Below are 15,711 nucleotides of genomic sequence, written 5' to 3'. Positions count from 1 at the left end.
ATTGAATTAATCGAACATGACAGCAAATGAGGCACATTTCATGGCTGCTGCACGCACTTTTCATTTGACTTTTGGGCCAATTAAAATAAATGAAATCATCAGAGTGGCCAATTAGCGTACGTGGCATTTCCATTCGACTGCTTAATGGACAGACAGGGAGACAGTTTGTAGTCTGGGAAGGGGAACATTTTAATTGGGACCAGAAACAAAAATAAATTGAACTATTCACAAATAGACGCGCAAGGTAATTTATGAGTGTTTCGATCAAACAAACACTTGGGAAGCAGACGAAGTGCAGGCAGGACCTTCGATGAGCCTTGCGCCTGATTAATAATGCTGGCACGCAAACAACACGTATACGACGGGTGAGACCCCTTCAAGGTCACAAGCCAGCAGAGAGTCAAGAGTCGTTCGTCCACCCATTGGAGCAGTCAAGTGGCCAAGTTAATAAATTGTTTGGCGTTGTTAACTAAATTTTGATTACCAGGAGCAACAGCAACAGCAACGGGGCAACATTAAGGACTGCGCTCCATCAATGGAAAGGACTTCTTCCTTCTGGGAAGCAACAACACTTTTTCTTGATTTATTGATATGCTAATTGAGTGTTTGCACGTTGGCCTTTTTTAATAGCGACTTTGACTTCGGCTCAGTCTCCTTTTTTCACCCACTCTGTGAGTGTGTGTGTGTGTGTGTCGGGTCGAAATTATGAGCCATGGCACGCAATTTGCATGGCAAGTGTTGTTCAAATTAATTGTAAATGGTTGTAATTTGCTCTGCGGTGTTGCCAATGCCGTTGCTGCTCCGTTGCCATTGCCATTGCCAATGTTCGCTTTTCGCGTTTACAGTTTAATTGCAGCTTACACGAGCTGCCGCCCACGTCTGTTCTCAGTGGGGAAAATCGGCCTTGGGGTCACAGCAGAGCCTTGGGAGAGGGAGTCCGGCTTTGTCCAACTGCTTTAATTAATTTATGGCCATGTCTGGCGCGACTGCCGCGCCAGTTGTTGGTTGGTAAACGCCCGTCATTTTGGACTTTGAGCGTGTTTAACGTGACGTATGAGTGATTTATGCTGATGGAGTGTGCAAACACGTTAAGCGCTAGCCTTTCGCAACAGTTTAACTGTCAATTATCAATTGTCACTTGACGCTCATGCAAAGCTTATCAAGATGTGTCTTTTCATTTCATTTGACATTAATGGCCAAATATTTGTTTACAATTTGATAGATATTAAATCGCATTGTTCACAGTTAAAGACAACTTTCAATCTATTGAATTTACCTCTAAATCTCTATTGAATCAGTTTAGCATTAATTGACTGATTGCTTGCTATCATTATCATCAACTGAGTCGGAGTCTATCGCACAACATGTCAGCACCATAGCAACAAATCCCATTTTGGCGCCATTCCCCTATGAGATTTATTCACGCTGCTCTCAAACTCTGCCGAATGCCTACACACACTCAAGTGTTTGCAAATCGGCTTAGACGGTGTAATATGCTGTTATAGAAGTAATGCGAATCTATTCGTGGAGAAATTCCTCGACTCATCGCAAAGTAAAACGCACATTTGATTGCAGCTTTCTTTTTCCACAGCTGGAGACACACACGCACACATATCGAATACATCATGGGACACATAGACCCACATATAAATCTGTGCTACATGTTGTTGTTGCCACTGTTTGGGGGATTCGCCTGCATAATTACTTAAATACAAGTGGGAATTATTCGGCTTGAGTTGGATTTTTATGCCTCGTTGCCTAGTTTATGGCTCCTTGTTCTTGTTCTTGTTGCTGCTGCTGGAGGCGTGGCCAAGCTCGTTTTTAATGAAATTATTCGTTATTACGTATAGGTGGCTCCATCGTCTGCCCAGCAGCTTACACATATCCGGCCGCCGCAGGAACTTGCGCCAGAGACTCCGTTAGTTTTGCACGCAATTTAATTATATTTCCAACTTCATGTATCTGTGTGTGTGTGAGTTAGTGTGGGTGTCTGTGTACTGACTGCCAAAATTAGTAGGAAATTGTTAATGCGATAACAGAGTTTTTTGGGGTGTGAGAGTGTGCGACGCTTCGCTCGGTTGCTTGGCAGCCATATGGATAAAAAAGGCAATAAGTATGAGCTGTGTGACTTTTTGATGCTCTGCAAACAGGGGTTAAGAAAGTTTTTATATTTTGGAATATATATTTTATTAAAGATTCATTAGGAACAAGCAAACAATTGAAAATAGTTATACAAGTGTTTGCTCAATTAATTACTCTTAATATCAAGCGATTGCAGGGTATGTGGATTGCTTACATAAGTTCAGTCCAGCAATAAAGTTTCAGTACGCCCAACTGATTTAAGGATGCTGTAAGCCTTCACAACGAGTGCACGCTTAAGCAGGGAATTCATTAAGCATTAAAGAGAGTGAGTGGCAGAGCAGAAGCAGCAGCAAAAGCAGAAGCAAAAGCAACCAGTTGCCAGTCGCTAGAAGTAAAAGCAGTTGCAGTTAAAGAAATTCATTTGCCACATGCCACATTAATCGTGGCATGGCCAGCTGATGCGTTGCCTTCCCCTTCTGAGCTGAGCTCTCTTCTCCACCAAGTGAGAAAATGCATTGAAGACGCATTTGCGGTAAACGTTGGGGCATGTGCATCGACAAGGAGGGTGGCAACTTGCGAGGTTAGTTTGGGGCGTGTGGCTGCAACTAAATTAAAGATGCAACTCACGCTGCTGCAACTGCTGAGTACGTTGAGTGTACGCTGTACGCTGAGCTGTCGGCTTTTGCCACACATAAATCAGTTTTAAATGCGTATAAATAAATTGTAGCTGGTTACTGCCTCAGGTGGGTGGTGCCACTGCCCATTGCCAGCGAGACCGCAAAGAGTTCATTTTCTAGGGCAACGACAGCATAGATTACTTTCAGTCGCAGTGCAAACTGTGCATAATATAAAGTAACATTATTGAAAAGTGGTAACGACTGAAAGATTTAAGAAATTACGAAACTATTTGCAACTTAAAAATAATATCTTATCAGCTTATAAGACTCGTTCACTAAAAAAAATCTTAACAAATTTTGAAGCTAGAATTTCAAATTTTAGCATAGACTATAGTTTTTATGATTCCTAAAAATTTGGTTGCCATCGGATAAAAATTGTAGTATATTGTATATGTATAAGAAATACTTTTGTATGGCAAAAACGACTACTTACTAAGGGTATTAGTTGCTTAACCGGAAAATCTTGTATATTTTGCATTCTATTTTGGAACTATTACAATAATAAAATACCAAATATAGTCTTCGGAATATTTTTAGTATTTTTACGTTATATAAATGTGGTATATTTTAAAATTAATACCGTACTGTTTTGCTGTTTTTTTTTTTTAAAGGGTAGCGTGTGTCTTACAGTTGAGCACACTCGACTGTAGCTTTCTTACTAGTTAATTTTGCAACTGCATAATAATGATCTATTATTTTTTTACTATATACTGAAATCTGAAATTAAAACATCATTCACAGTGATAGTTCCACCAACTCTTCCGAAATTAATTGGTATATGTGTGAGTAGATGCATGCGGTTGGGTGTGTGTGTGTGTCTCAACACACAGCTAAGCATACAAAACATTCTCGCAGCGTAATCCGTTGTCTTCGTTTTGACAATTTATGCCAACGTGCCAGAGGCGCACCACCGGGAACTCTTGCATATCCTTCGGCATGCGCCCGAAGAGAAAGAGGAAAGTGGTAGAGAGGGCTTGAAGGAAGCTGGCAGCATGTGTCGCCATGTTTGTCTTGTGTTTGTTTTCATGGCAGCAGCGAGTGCGCGTGTGGCCTTGTTATTTATTCAAGCGCGGGGGACCAAAACGGTTTATTCTTCTTAGAAATGCGCTGTTCTACTCTCAGCCCCAGACTCTCCCCCTCGACCCTTTATCTCTACTCGTTGTCTGTTGTTTCCGTCTTATTTTAGCTACTATAGATACTTGACTGCGTTTAATCAAAGGATTTTCACATTAAATTTAACTAATTTACTTAGCTTTTATTTGATTTTTCTCGCAGCTTTGCGTGCCCTGCGCTCTTTTGGTTATGTTATTATTGGAATTTCATAGTCCAATTTTGTGCCTAAATTAAATTTTAATTACGCGCTTTTGACTCACAGTCGACGTGCACAAGCATATCGTTAGCCTTTTGCCCTAATTGGCAGTGGGCGGAAATGCGCGGGTGTGTGTGTGGGTGTATGTGTGTGTGTGACCTTTGACAACATTTATGGCGGATCGCGATATTAATTTTTATCTATTCACACCCTGAACAGCTAAACACATGCAATGAGCCGGATTTGGGGCCAAAGGCAATCCCAAAATGAAAATTGTTGCATACTTTTTGGCGCCGCATAAAATATAAATATTTATTAAAGCCACACACTGAAAAGTTTTACTTTCGTTTTTAGCCCCTCACAAAAAATCCGTTGTCGGAAATTGTTGTGCCAAGCAGACTTCCCGCCCACACACACATACACACACTCACACTCCAACACACACACACACATATTGTATATTCAACCATAGCTGTATTGTGTGCATTTTTGACTTTCTTTGTGGTTTTGTACGTCCGCGTGTCTCGTCTGCCACCGCTGAGCCACAAAGATAAGCTTGACACAGAAAGACATACCACACAAACATATAGCACAACTCAACAGACACACACACATGTTCTGTTTCAAACGTAGAGGAAAAAAAATACAGTCGAAAACAACAGACATAACAACAGGAAAGAATATTTAAATGCCAAATGCCGCAGGCGAAACACTCTTTTTGATATTCCAGTTAATCCACAAAAACCAATAAGAAATACAATAACTAACCATAGATGTTTGTGATATGATTATAGAGTATTATAGCATGGGAAAAAATTAAATTAAATTTTGATTTACTAACAAATGAAATAAAATAGTTAAAAATAAATTGCAAACAAAACTACAATGTGAAGAATTGCATTGGAAGAGTAGAGAGAGAGTGGGAGGATATTGGAAACAATTTTTTATTTTAAATTTGAGGAGTATAAAATAGGAAAAAATGAATATAAATTGAATTAAATGTCAACTACAATGTTCATAATACAAGCGATGTACTCAAAGTTAGTGTATAAAATCGGAACGGCAGCAAATAGATATGAAAGTTTTAGCATTTGTTGTGGTTGCAGTTCGTGATGTTTTTCTTCAGCCCAAAAGTGAGTCAGGGTTGGGGAAATTGAGGCTTACGTTATGCTTCATGAACTTTGAAATTAATATAATTTACAGCGAGAAATTCATGATATTTTAGGTAATTAATTTTGTATAGAAGCCCTTAAAACTATGCCACAACACAGAACAACTACTCACATGCAAGCGGCAATTAGTAGTTATGCCAGGTATGCTAACTCTATGATGTGTCTGTCCTCGTGAGTGCAGCTGGCAAATGTTTTAATTTAATTCATTTGCCCTCTTCGACATTGTTTTCTCATTAGCTTGCTCTGACATTTAATCAACGTTATATTGAATTAAACAAATTTGTTTCTAAATTGAAATTCACATACCCCCCACTCATACCTCCCAAAACGAATTAGGCCAACTGGCGTCGCTCGTCGCCTCTCATCAGGTGGCATGCAGCAAGAGCGCATGTTTTGCTCTGACAGTCGGTTTGTTTGCCACCAGCTGCAGTGGCAACATATTTGACTATTTGGACAGCAACTGCGTCTATTGACAATTGAGTTACGAGAACTGGGCAAATTGAAACTTTAAAGTGTCATCAGAAGAGTCCAGCTCCGAAAGTTTGTTCACTTTTAATCGGGGTCATCAGCGATAGGAAAATATTTGCAACTGATGCATACAAATGAAACTCATAAGTTCAATGAACTGCACTGAAAAATATATGCTCAATAAATATTCGTAAGTATTTCATGCATTTCTCTTTTTTTAACCATTTGTTGATATATTTTAAAATATCCTGTAAAAAAATCACTGCTTTTCAGCAGCTTATATTTGCTCTACTTAATAGAATCTGCCTTAAACAAAACATAAAAAATGTTTATTTATCTAAATAGATTTTTTTGAAAGAGTCAATATAGATTTTAAATTATAAGATACTTGCTTGTCGTCCATTGCTCTCTATAAAACATACATGTGTTTTTTTTTGGTTCTTCTGACAGTTGCGTATTTGCAATTTCAAGCGCTGCGACAAACTGTCACTCTTTATTACAGCAGCTACCTTTCAGCTGATCTGCATATTTTTACATGTCAGCTGCACTTCATCACAAATAATCATATACGAATGCAAGATAAAATGTATTTAAAGGGAGTGCACAACAAATGATGAAATAAAGAAAAAACTCTTTAAATCCAATAATAAAAAAAGATAATTTAAAGAAACAGATAAAAAAATACAAAATAATACTTTTCAATGACAAAAAAATAAACTAACTCCTTCTCTCTCTAAAATATGGATGCAAAACAATATACTCATATGTTGTTAGTTCGTGGATAAGTAAAAGTCTTCTGGAATGTCACTACTACTAGATAAAATATTTATTTTATTCATTTAATCATTATAAATATTTGACTTTCCATCAATTTCGTTAAACCCTGCACAAAAATATTGCTAGGTATGCATACGTAAATTTCATAAAATGTGCGGAAAATGCAAATTTTCTTTTTTTTAACTGGCAACTAATGAATTTTCGATGCAATGACACTTGTTACACATTGCAAAAAGCCATTTGCAGTCATCAGAGAGTTCTGAAAGCAACGTGTGTGTTGCATGTAACAATTTGTGTATGTGTGAGTGTGTGTGTATTTCTAAAGTGCCGCTGACAGTGACAAGCGCGGCGGGAAGTGAAATGTAATCAATATGCGAGTTCTATGTGGTGTTTGCAACAACTGTCATGCGAATTGCGAGCGAAGACGCAAAAGAGATGTCAATTTAACTAAATTGACAACAAAACAATTTCGTGAGGCAAATGCAACATGCCACCAAGTGTGGCAGTGTGCTCATTGCGTGTGCCAGCTGCAGCAGCAATGCCTGCTGCATGGCTTGAAATTACATGCCACTGATAATAATGCAAGGTAAAATGTAAAAGTTGGCTTCATTTCAACAATGTTGGCTTGCAACTCAATTCAGTCTCAACCCCTTGCCCCGACCACGCCTACTCTTGCCACAACATGTGTCGCCCTGGCAGAAGAAAGCTAAAAAACGAGGAAGAAGAAAGGGCAGCAGCAATATAAAATTTTACGAGTCGTTTACACAAATAGCAACACTGTTGCCAATAAACACAAAGAGCGGCAGAAGAGGACAGGAGAGGAGATGAGAGAGTGTGGATGAGGCACAGTAGCAGAGTAGCATAGCTGCCCCTATCAAAGGTCGTGGCAACAACAGCAGCAGTTGCGTTTGCCCCCATGAGACTCCCCTTCGTTGCTCCTCTGCGTGTATTTTTTTTCTTCTACTGTTCGTTTCGTTTGCAATTTTTATATTGTTGCAAAATGTTTTCGTTTCAACGCTCTTATATTTATTTTGTGCGCACACAAAAAAGTTGTTTGTAGCCTTTTTTCCAGCCACCATTCTCCCTCCCCCTCCATCCCCTTCGTGCTGCAAAGCTAGCATCAAACTGGCCAAACAGCCGCTGCCATTGTTAGCTGGAAGGCGGGAGGAGTCATCATCGCTTTATTGAGTATCCCGCCCGAACATGACTATAAGCGAGGGAGTGAGAGAGTGTGAGAGTGTGTTCCTCTGTTGTGTTTGCCAAAATAATGGATTTTTATGCACATTTTATTTGGCTGGCAACGGCTGCAAACAGAAAAATAATTGCAAAAAAAATTCGGAAATGCAAAGAAAATTGAAGTGAAAACAATAGATTTAATTGCTTGTATGTGTGTGTGACAGGAAACACGAATGAAAGCAAGTGCAGTTTCATGTTGATTGGAAACTTGGAACAATTAAAAATTACGCATACGCCGTATCGTACCGTGCAGTCGCCGCAGCGATGCGAGAACAATGTTAGATGAAGTGGCTGCGTTTAGAGCCTAAATGGGTCACTTCACAATTTAAAGAGCTGGCTAGTCAGAGGTCCTGGCAAGTATTTGCAATTTACACAGGCAAATAGAAAATTGCAACCTGGCCACCTTCTGCTTACATGAATAAGTTGGCAGAGAGAATTGACTTTGATCAGAGAGCGAAAGAGGGAATTGAGTTATCAGGCAACAAGGAAAAACAAATTTGATTTCCAATATCGAAATCACCTTTTATTATCAAAGACAAGTTATAAAATAATATTTTATGGCTGCTGCTTTTAGTTTACTACAATGTAGTGAGCGAGTTCATGTGCTGATAAGGACATCAGCAGAAGCAGCAACAGCAGCAGCCATCTAACTACGAACTGCAAATGGCCGCAGAGCACATAAAAGTCAGACCGTAAACACACACGCAGCAGGACAACTAAGGACATGTGTAGTATAGTTTTCGGCACAGAACGACAGCGCGTTCACCTAGTTTACCTCATCTTTCCACCTGCCTTCGCAGTCTGTTTAAAAGTTGCCTAGGGCTGAAGGCAGAACTACTCAACTCCTTGACTGTATTTGTTTTCATTTCTTTTTCTCTCATCGTGCTTTCATTTGCGCGTCTTCTCTTTTGGCTTTTCGAGCGGTACTTATTGTCGTTGTTGTTGCTGTTGTTGCTAGCTCGTTTAGCACAATTTTTATATGCATTTTTGTGTCACATTTAGTTGTTGTCGTTATTTTTATGATTTTTATTTTCCCGACATTTTTAGTGTGTGGACTTCTGTCTTAGTGTCTCTATCTCTACCTCCCATCTCTCTACAAACTCTCTCCCACTCGCTATGTCATTTTGTCACATAGTTTTTATGTTTTATTTAGCTAAAGTCGACTTGGCATTGGATGACGTGTCCTGCTCCTTTAGCTCTGCATTTTATGTGCGCGCCTTTAACTTTAGCCAGCTCTACTTTGTGGCCGTTATCCTTGTTCATATTTTATGAGTTTTCTTTGCCGCACAAATGGAGTAGCGTTCATTGGTTACTTGTTAGCTGACAAATGATCCTTGCAGCAGGATCCTCTCTGGTCGTCCCTTAATTACTTATCGCTTGGCACAGCCATTGTCAATTTTTAAACGTTCGCAGTTTTGTTTCGCATTTGACACTTAACTGCTTTTTGTTAGCTGCCCCCTCGCTCACATTTGTCATTGTTCCTTTGATGGTATTGTTGTTCTTTAATGTGCCTGGGCTGTGGCCCGTTAGTTCAGCTTTGTTGCGTCTTGTCATAAAATTATTTATGTCTTTTTGCGTAAAATGTTTTAAATGGAAGCACAGCAGCTTACGAAATGGGGTTGGCTATTTATTTAGCTAATTAAATGTTCATTTCAATTGATTGCCTCAACTTAAAAAAGTGGCACTGATTGCCAACGAGCAGCTCCACCTCCTACCACCAAAAGCATACATATATGTATCTACAATACGCTAGAGTAGGAAGCTTGGGTGGTTGGCTGGCAGAGGACAAGGCAAGACATGGCAAGGACAAGCACTTGGACAAGACAGTGCGAGAGGCAATCGTGCACTCGAAACGTAAGTTGGCAGCAGGACGAGGCAAGGACACGATGTTGTGCTGTATTTAAAAGGATTATGCACTTGTGTTCGACTTGAGGCTACAGCAAATGCATTGTAAGCAGCCGCGTTGTAAGCTGTGATAAATTGCCCCTCAACTCGAAAACAATTGAACAGACACCGTGCAACACACACTCGTGCTTAAGTCCAGAGCTGGTTGCCAGGATACACGCTAAGCTACACACACATGCAGGGCAGGGCAAGCGAACAGCTGCCGTTAGCGAAAAACAATTGCAGTAGGAAAAAGTTTTATTGAAAAACATTTTAAATGTGTTTGCCTTGCATCGTTGTTGTTGTTGTTGTAGTAACTGCGACATCTTGTTGTAGCACTTGAAATCGTAGTGGCCAGCCCCTTAAGTCCACAGTATCAGCCAGAAAGTTGTAACATTATTCATCGACCTGCCACACTCAGATCTGAAGCAAAGTCTGTGCTATATATACATACATATATATAATATAATATCTGTATGTAAATACTATATATTCAATTTCGATTTCAAATTGAATTTTGTTATTGCAAGCAGCTGTACGTTACACGTTGCATGTGGCACGTTCAATTTTCATATCATTGCATTTCATTTTATTTTGATTTGATTTCCCATTTTTGTGCTGACCTTTGCCCTTTGGTCAGCAAATGCTGCAATATTAATAATATTAATTTTTGCATTTACTGCAAAACATTTGATTTATTTACGCTCTCAATTTTATTCATAAATTACTATTTTATGCCATAGCAGCAGCTCAGTCTAAGCGTTCAGGTCATAAATTTAAATTATTTATACGCTTATCAAGACTTGTTTTCCCTCTTCCATGCTCTGTATCTCTTCTGAGCTTGACAGAAAATTTGTAGGCCCAATCAAATACTAATCAACATGCATTTGCAGGCTCAACAAGTCTGCATTGTCCTCAACTAGATTGTTGTGACAAAAGCTTGAGTCTTTGGCTGGGTGAAAAGCAATCTAATAATATTTTTGTTTTGTTTGACAACTGCGAGTATTCTGCATTATGCAGCTTCATTTATTTCTCGAAAATACAATTAAAATCAAGGAGTAGATGTTTTGTAGATGCTACCTCACTTGCCATCTATCACGACACAGGGTAGCTTGGTTCAAGTCTCATGTGCAGCAAATTTTCGCAAAAGTTGCCAGTTTTTGGCCAACTGTCTGTGTCTGTATTGTGGCCAATGGAACTGGTCACAGTTTTGTGTGTATTTCGGTTTTTCACTGGTCGGCGGGCGGGTGAAAGTGAAGTGGATGAGGGGTTTTTTCTCGGGCATTCCTGGGGCCTCTGGGCATGGCATTTGGTCAACTGTGTGTGGCTTTGGAGTGGCTACCAAGAATCGGAAAAGCCAAACGAAGTTCCTTTGGGTTTGCTGTTGCTTTTTGGTTTCGGTGTCGAGAGTGTCACATTTGCTGTTGCTGTTGCATTTATTGTTTTGATTTCAGTTTGTTGTCTTCTTTTCTCAGCTGCTGCCGTTGCTGTGCTTTTGTCCCTTTATGCTGAATTGAAATCACAACAATGCTAAGGGAGTGACCCTTAAGTGCTCAGCTCGACTCGCTTTGCCACTCAACTCCTGCAGGAAATTACAGGAAACAATATAAAAGAACCGGGCCAACAGGCGTTAGCCCAAAGATGGCACTCTGGAAAAGTTCTCTGACCAAGCTATTGTGATCTTTCTTCAATAGCTCGGCTAACAAGTCAGAAATTTGTGTACTAAATTCAAATGAATGATGATGTTTAAGCGAACAGTTTCACTAGCTAAGTATTAGGAATATTTTTGGGGTTCTCAAATGATAGCGAATTCGGTGAAGGAGTCTGCTCTTTTAAGTGCACTTTTCTGTCGAACTCTTGAGGCTTGACTTTAAACTGTGCAGCGAGCAAAACACTGAAATTTACTTACTTAACTGAGGCGAGATACAACCAAGATTCCAACTGCAGATATAGCACACTTTACGGTTAGCATTTGGGAACAGGAACCTGCATTCACCTGCTGCAACTTCTGTGTGAGTAATTGTGTGGCACAAAAGAGGCGAAAAAAAGAGAGAGCGAAAGAGAGAAGCGTATGCAAAAGTAAACTAAATAAGCGAGCAGACGCAACCGAGGTAGCGGGGCGTACACTGAAATCCTTTTTAAATAGCTTCAACGCAAATGAGTTTATGCACATCACACATACGCCGTGTGGGCAGCCACAGGAACAGACAGACGGACGGAGCATAGGGAGCGCTAGAGGGTGAAATGGGTGCCGGGTACTGTGTTGTTGGTCAGCAAAAGTCCATTTGCCAAGCGATAAATAAGCAACAACTGGTCTAAGAGGACTCTGGCATAAAGGACAGACTGAGAGATGGGAAGACAGACGGTGAGTCAGTCTGCAGTTCGCAGCTCGCAGCTCGCAGCCATAGCCAAAGTCATGGAGTCAATGAATGAAGTGAAATTACTTAATGGCACCAAATTGTACTTTGCTTAATTACTTGGCCACTAACATAGTAACCCCCCTCGCTCCGCCCTCTCCCCATCACCGTTCTCACGCTCAATCCCCATCTCTCACCACACACCACATGTCATTTATATGTGCGCTCACTGGCAGGAGGCAAAAGGAGTCGTGGGTGCCGTAAAAACAACGTTACGTATACGTCGCTCTTAGCGCTCGTAAACATAACTGTGTGTGCGTGTGTGCGCAGTGTATGTGTGTGCGGATGTATGTGTGAGCTACCTTCTTTATGGCTTGTTTCTTTTGAGCTTTGCGTTTTGTGTGTGCCTTCACTTCCGCTCCACATTCTCATCCCTGGCTGTTCTTGTTGTTGAAGCCGTTTTGCCTGTTTGGCTGTGCGCTCGACTTGCTTTCTGGTTTTGGTTTCGTTGCGTTTCGTTTGCTTTTTTCGGCTTTGGCTTATTCGGGTTTTTGGGGTTTTTCTGCCACGCGACGAGACGCGACGCGACGTCTTCTTGGGCGCTTAAATAATCTCGCTCCCCACCTTCGCTTTTAATTTACGTCGCGTATACGCAATATATGACATTTTAAATTGTTTATGTCTTTCGAAACGGGCGCCAAAGGCCAGCACGCACGATAAAGACAACAATAGCCAAGCTCGGGATTATTACATTCCCCTTTTGCTCTCTGCTTCTTGACTATTGTCTAAATGGTCGACACATTCCCCACTTGGCTAATAGAATATAGCACAAGTGAGTGCTTATGTGTGTGTGTGGTTTTTAGTTAATTGTTGAGAGCATTGTTGTATTGCTGATTGATGCGCTTGGGCGTTGATTTGCTTAGGGCTTTTGAGCCGGGGCCAACAACTTTTCGAGTTAAGCGGCTTTTGGCCTAACATATTTGCAAAATTTGTTGTTGATGTTGTTATTGTTGTTGCTGCAAACGGTCAGCTGATCGACGCTTCCTCCCCCGCCGCAAATATGCCCTCAGCCTATGTGCAAATATTTGTTTATTTAACTTTCAGTTTCGAGGGAGGAGAACGGGGAAGGAATCATTGGCCTAGGGTTTGCGCTTTCAGCTGAACGCACACACGCTGGGCACTGCCCGGGGTTTTAGGTGTTGTTTGCACATGCTTTGTTATACGCAGTGTAAACACTTACAAGTGGGTGTGGCAACGCCCACTTGTCACTGTTCTGCGTGTGTGTGTGCGTGCGAGAGAGCGAGAGGAAGGGAGAGCATTGAAAATATTTTAATAATCATGCAGTGCATTAACTTTTGGATGCCTCAGTGTGCGTGCTCTTCTGCACATGTGTAATTGCATAATAACAATGCACTCGTGTGGCCATTAGACAAACACCGAGTGCGAGTGGGAGAGCTGTATGTAGAGCAGGACGGAGCTGCTTGCATTTAGCAGTTGTATTTGTGTGTTGTTGGTAAATTATTTAGGCTTCCTGTCCATTGTGCCATTTTATTAGTATTCGAAATTTAGGTTAATTAAAAACTTATTTGGGGCTTGCGTTCGAATTGCCTGTGCAGCTGACACACACATACACACATTCACACACAATCTCATTACATACATCTAATGGCATACACGCCAACCCAGAGCTGCCTCATTTATGTGCTTGTGTGCGGAAAATGTTGCAATTGCAATCGATTTTGCATTCGCTCGCAATATTTATAACCGTATATATTGACATAGCTTTCGTGCCAGCAGCAATGTGTCCTGCGCGTGTGTTGTGTGTTTATGTATCATTGGCCCTTATCGAGAGTAATTAATATGAATTCATTGCAAATGTGCTGCATACTTAAGGGTTGCCAATGGCGAGTGCGATCAATTTGACGCTGCCAACATCCACAGACCACTTGAAGGCGTCAGCTATGCGAGGGCGGCAAGAAAGTGTCTTAAATTGAGAGGAGTAACTATGTATATTTAAGGTAAATTTCATAAAAAAGGCATAGGACTTAGAAAATATATAAAGGTTTAAGCATGAACTACAATTGCTTTCATCTCAGGCATTTTCTAATTGCAATAATTCTTAAAGTTTGCACTTCAAATTACAATTTGTTGCAAGTCTTGCATCTAAAATTCTTTCTACTTGATCTACGAGCTTAATTGCAATGCACTTTACACAAACTACCCTCGCAGCGAGGATAAATGGCAACTGTCTCACTTCATTGCCCCCAGAATGTATCCATTGGACATCTGTATTGTTGTGTAGAAAGCATTGACAAATGCAAATGCGCTTGCACTATGATAATATTTTCCAGCAAATATCACAAATCGGCAATAGCAAAGTAAACGGCTAACAAATATTTATAGCATTCGACGCGAAGAGAAGAGCTGCTGCAATATTTATTACAAGTTGCATGCAGCAAAAGGGCAATAGCTACAAGAACAGCAACAACAACAATGGCTGCCAGGCGTCGTTGCCAGAGTAGCTAGAGAAAAAGGCCAAAAGCCTGAGCCAGTGGCAAGTAGAAAGACACAGAAGAGTAAAGAGGAAGAAGGGAGGGACAAGCGAAGCGACGAGGAAAATAATAGAACAACAGCAGCTGCCATAGTCTATTGCCATTCAAGGATTCCATAGCTCGGCTTGGATAAAGCAAGCAAAGGAGCGCTAGCTAGGCAGTCCGGCAGGCAGCTCTTGGCAACCCGTCCGTCCCACCCTTCAAAAAAGCAAAGGCATTCGCAGTGGAAATCATTTAAATAAAAGTCAATGTCATGCCATGTAGAAAAGACAGCGAATAAATAGTCATGACTCGAGGAAAAGAGTGAGTGAGAAGCGTGGAGAGGAGTAAATGTCTGTCTGAGAAATATGGGGCGTATGTGTAATATGCTCGACAGGCGGCAAATGTTGAAAAACGAAGAAACGTAGCGAAAACTTGATGCGCCTTATAAATGCCACAAGCGCTAAGCCTGCCACAACAATAGCAACACCAACACCAACTCAACTAGAAGCAAATCTCGGCAGCTTGAGCACATTTAATTTGGCATCCAAAATGAGCTACGCTGACAGATGGCAGTCTTCTGGCAGGTGTAGGCTTCAGCTTTCGCTTCCACTTCCACTTTGCTTTCGTCCTCGTCCTCGTTTTCGTCTTTGTTGTTCGGCCCAGCGCCTTAATGTATTTTCGTTTTATGGGCTCATTAAATTACGCTTTATTGCCGTTAAAATAAAATATTATGTGATAAAAATGCCGAAACGATGGCAAAGACTTGCAAAGTCCTCAGTCAGCGACTCATTCGAGTGGCAAGAATTACATTTTAAATGCGCTAATAAAAGCAAGCATCACGTCAACTGTGCTCTTCTATACTATAAGTCATTCTGAATGCATGTGGCATGCAATTGCAGGTGCTTCTCATTAAGGATGCCGCATCCCATTCTATGTAGTTTCTCTCTTTCCTGCTGACCATTAAGAACTCAAAGAAATATGCAAGTGCCTCTCAAATATCTACAAATTAGTGAAACTGACGCAAAAGCCTATTAAAAGTTTATTATATTTACGAAAGCAACGGGTATCCCAAATAAGTTGTAAAATCAGCTTATGGAGGAAAACGCAATATGGTTTGGAATCTTGACCAGCGGCCATAAAAGTTGTTTACCTCAAAGATGATTTTTACGAGAACATGTATATTTCATTAGATAAATGTTCACTAAGTTTAAAACA

The 15,711-nt window shown here is 40.6% G+C and overlaps 1 protein-coding gene across 4 annotated transcripts in view; it reads right to left on the bottom strand.

Moving 5' to 3' along the window:
• LOC132786270 (hemicentin-2) overlaps window positions 1–15,711 on the bottom strand; it is a 136,878-nt gene that overhangs the window by 57,857 nt on the left and 63,310 nt on the right. The gene's annotated exons all lie outside the window — the stretch shown is intronic.

Source organism: Drosophila nasuta, chromosome 2R (genome assembly GCF_023558535.2).
Source record: "Drosophila nasuta strain 15112-1781.00 chromosome 2R, ASM2355853v1, whole genome shotgun sequence".
Classification (NCBI taxonomy): domain Eukaryota; kingdom Metazoa; phylum Arthropoda; class Insecta; order Diptera; family Drosophilidae; genus Drosophila; species Drosophila nasuta.
Note: the sequence above shows the minus strand (reverse complement) of the source record. Positions and strands in the feature narration are given on the sequence as shown.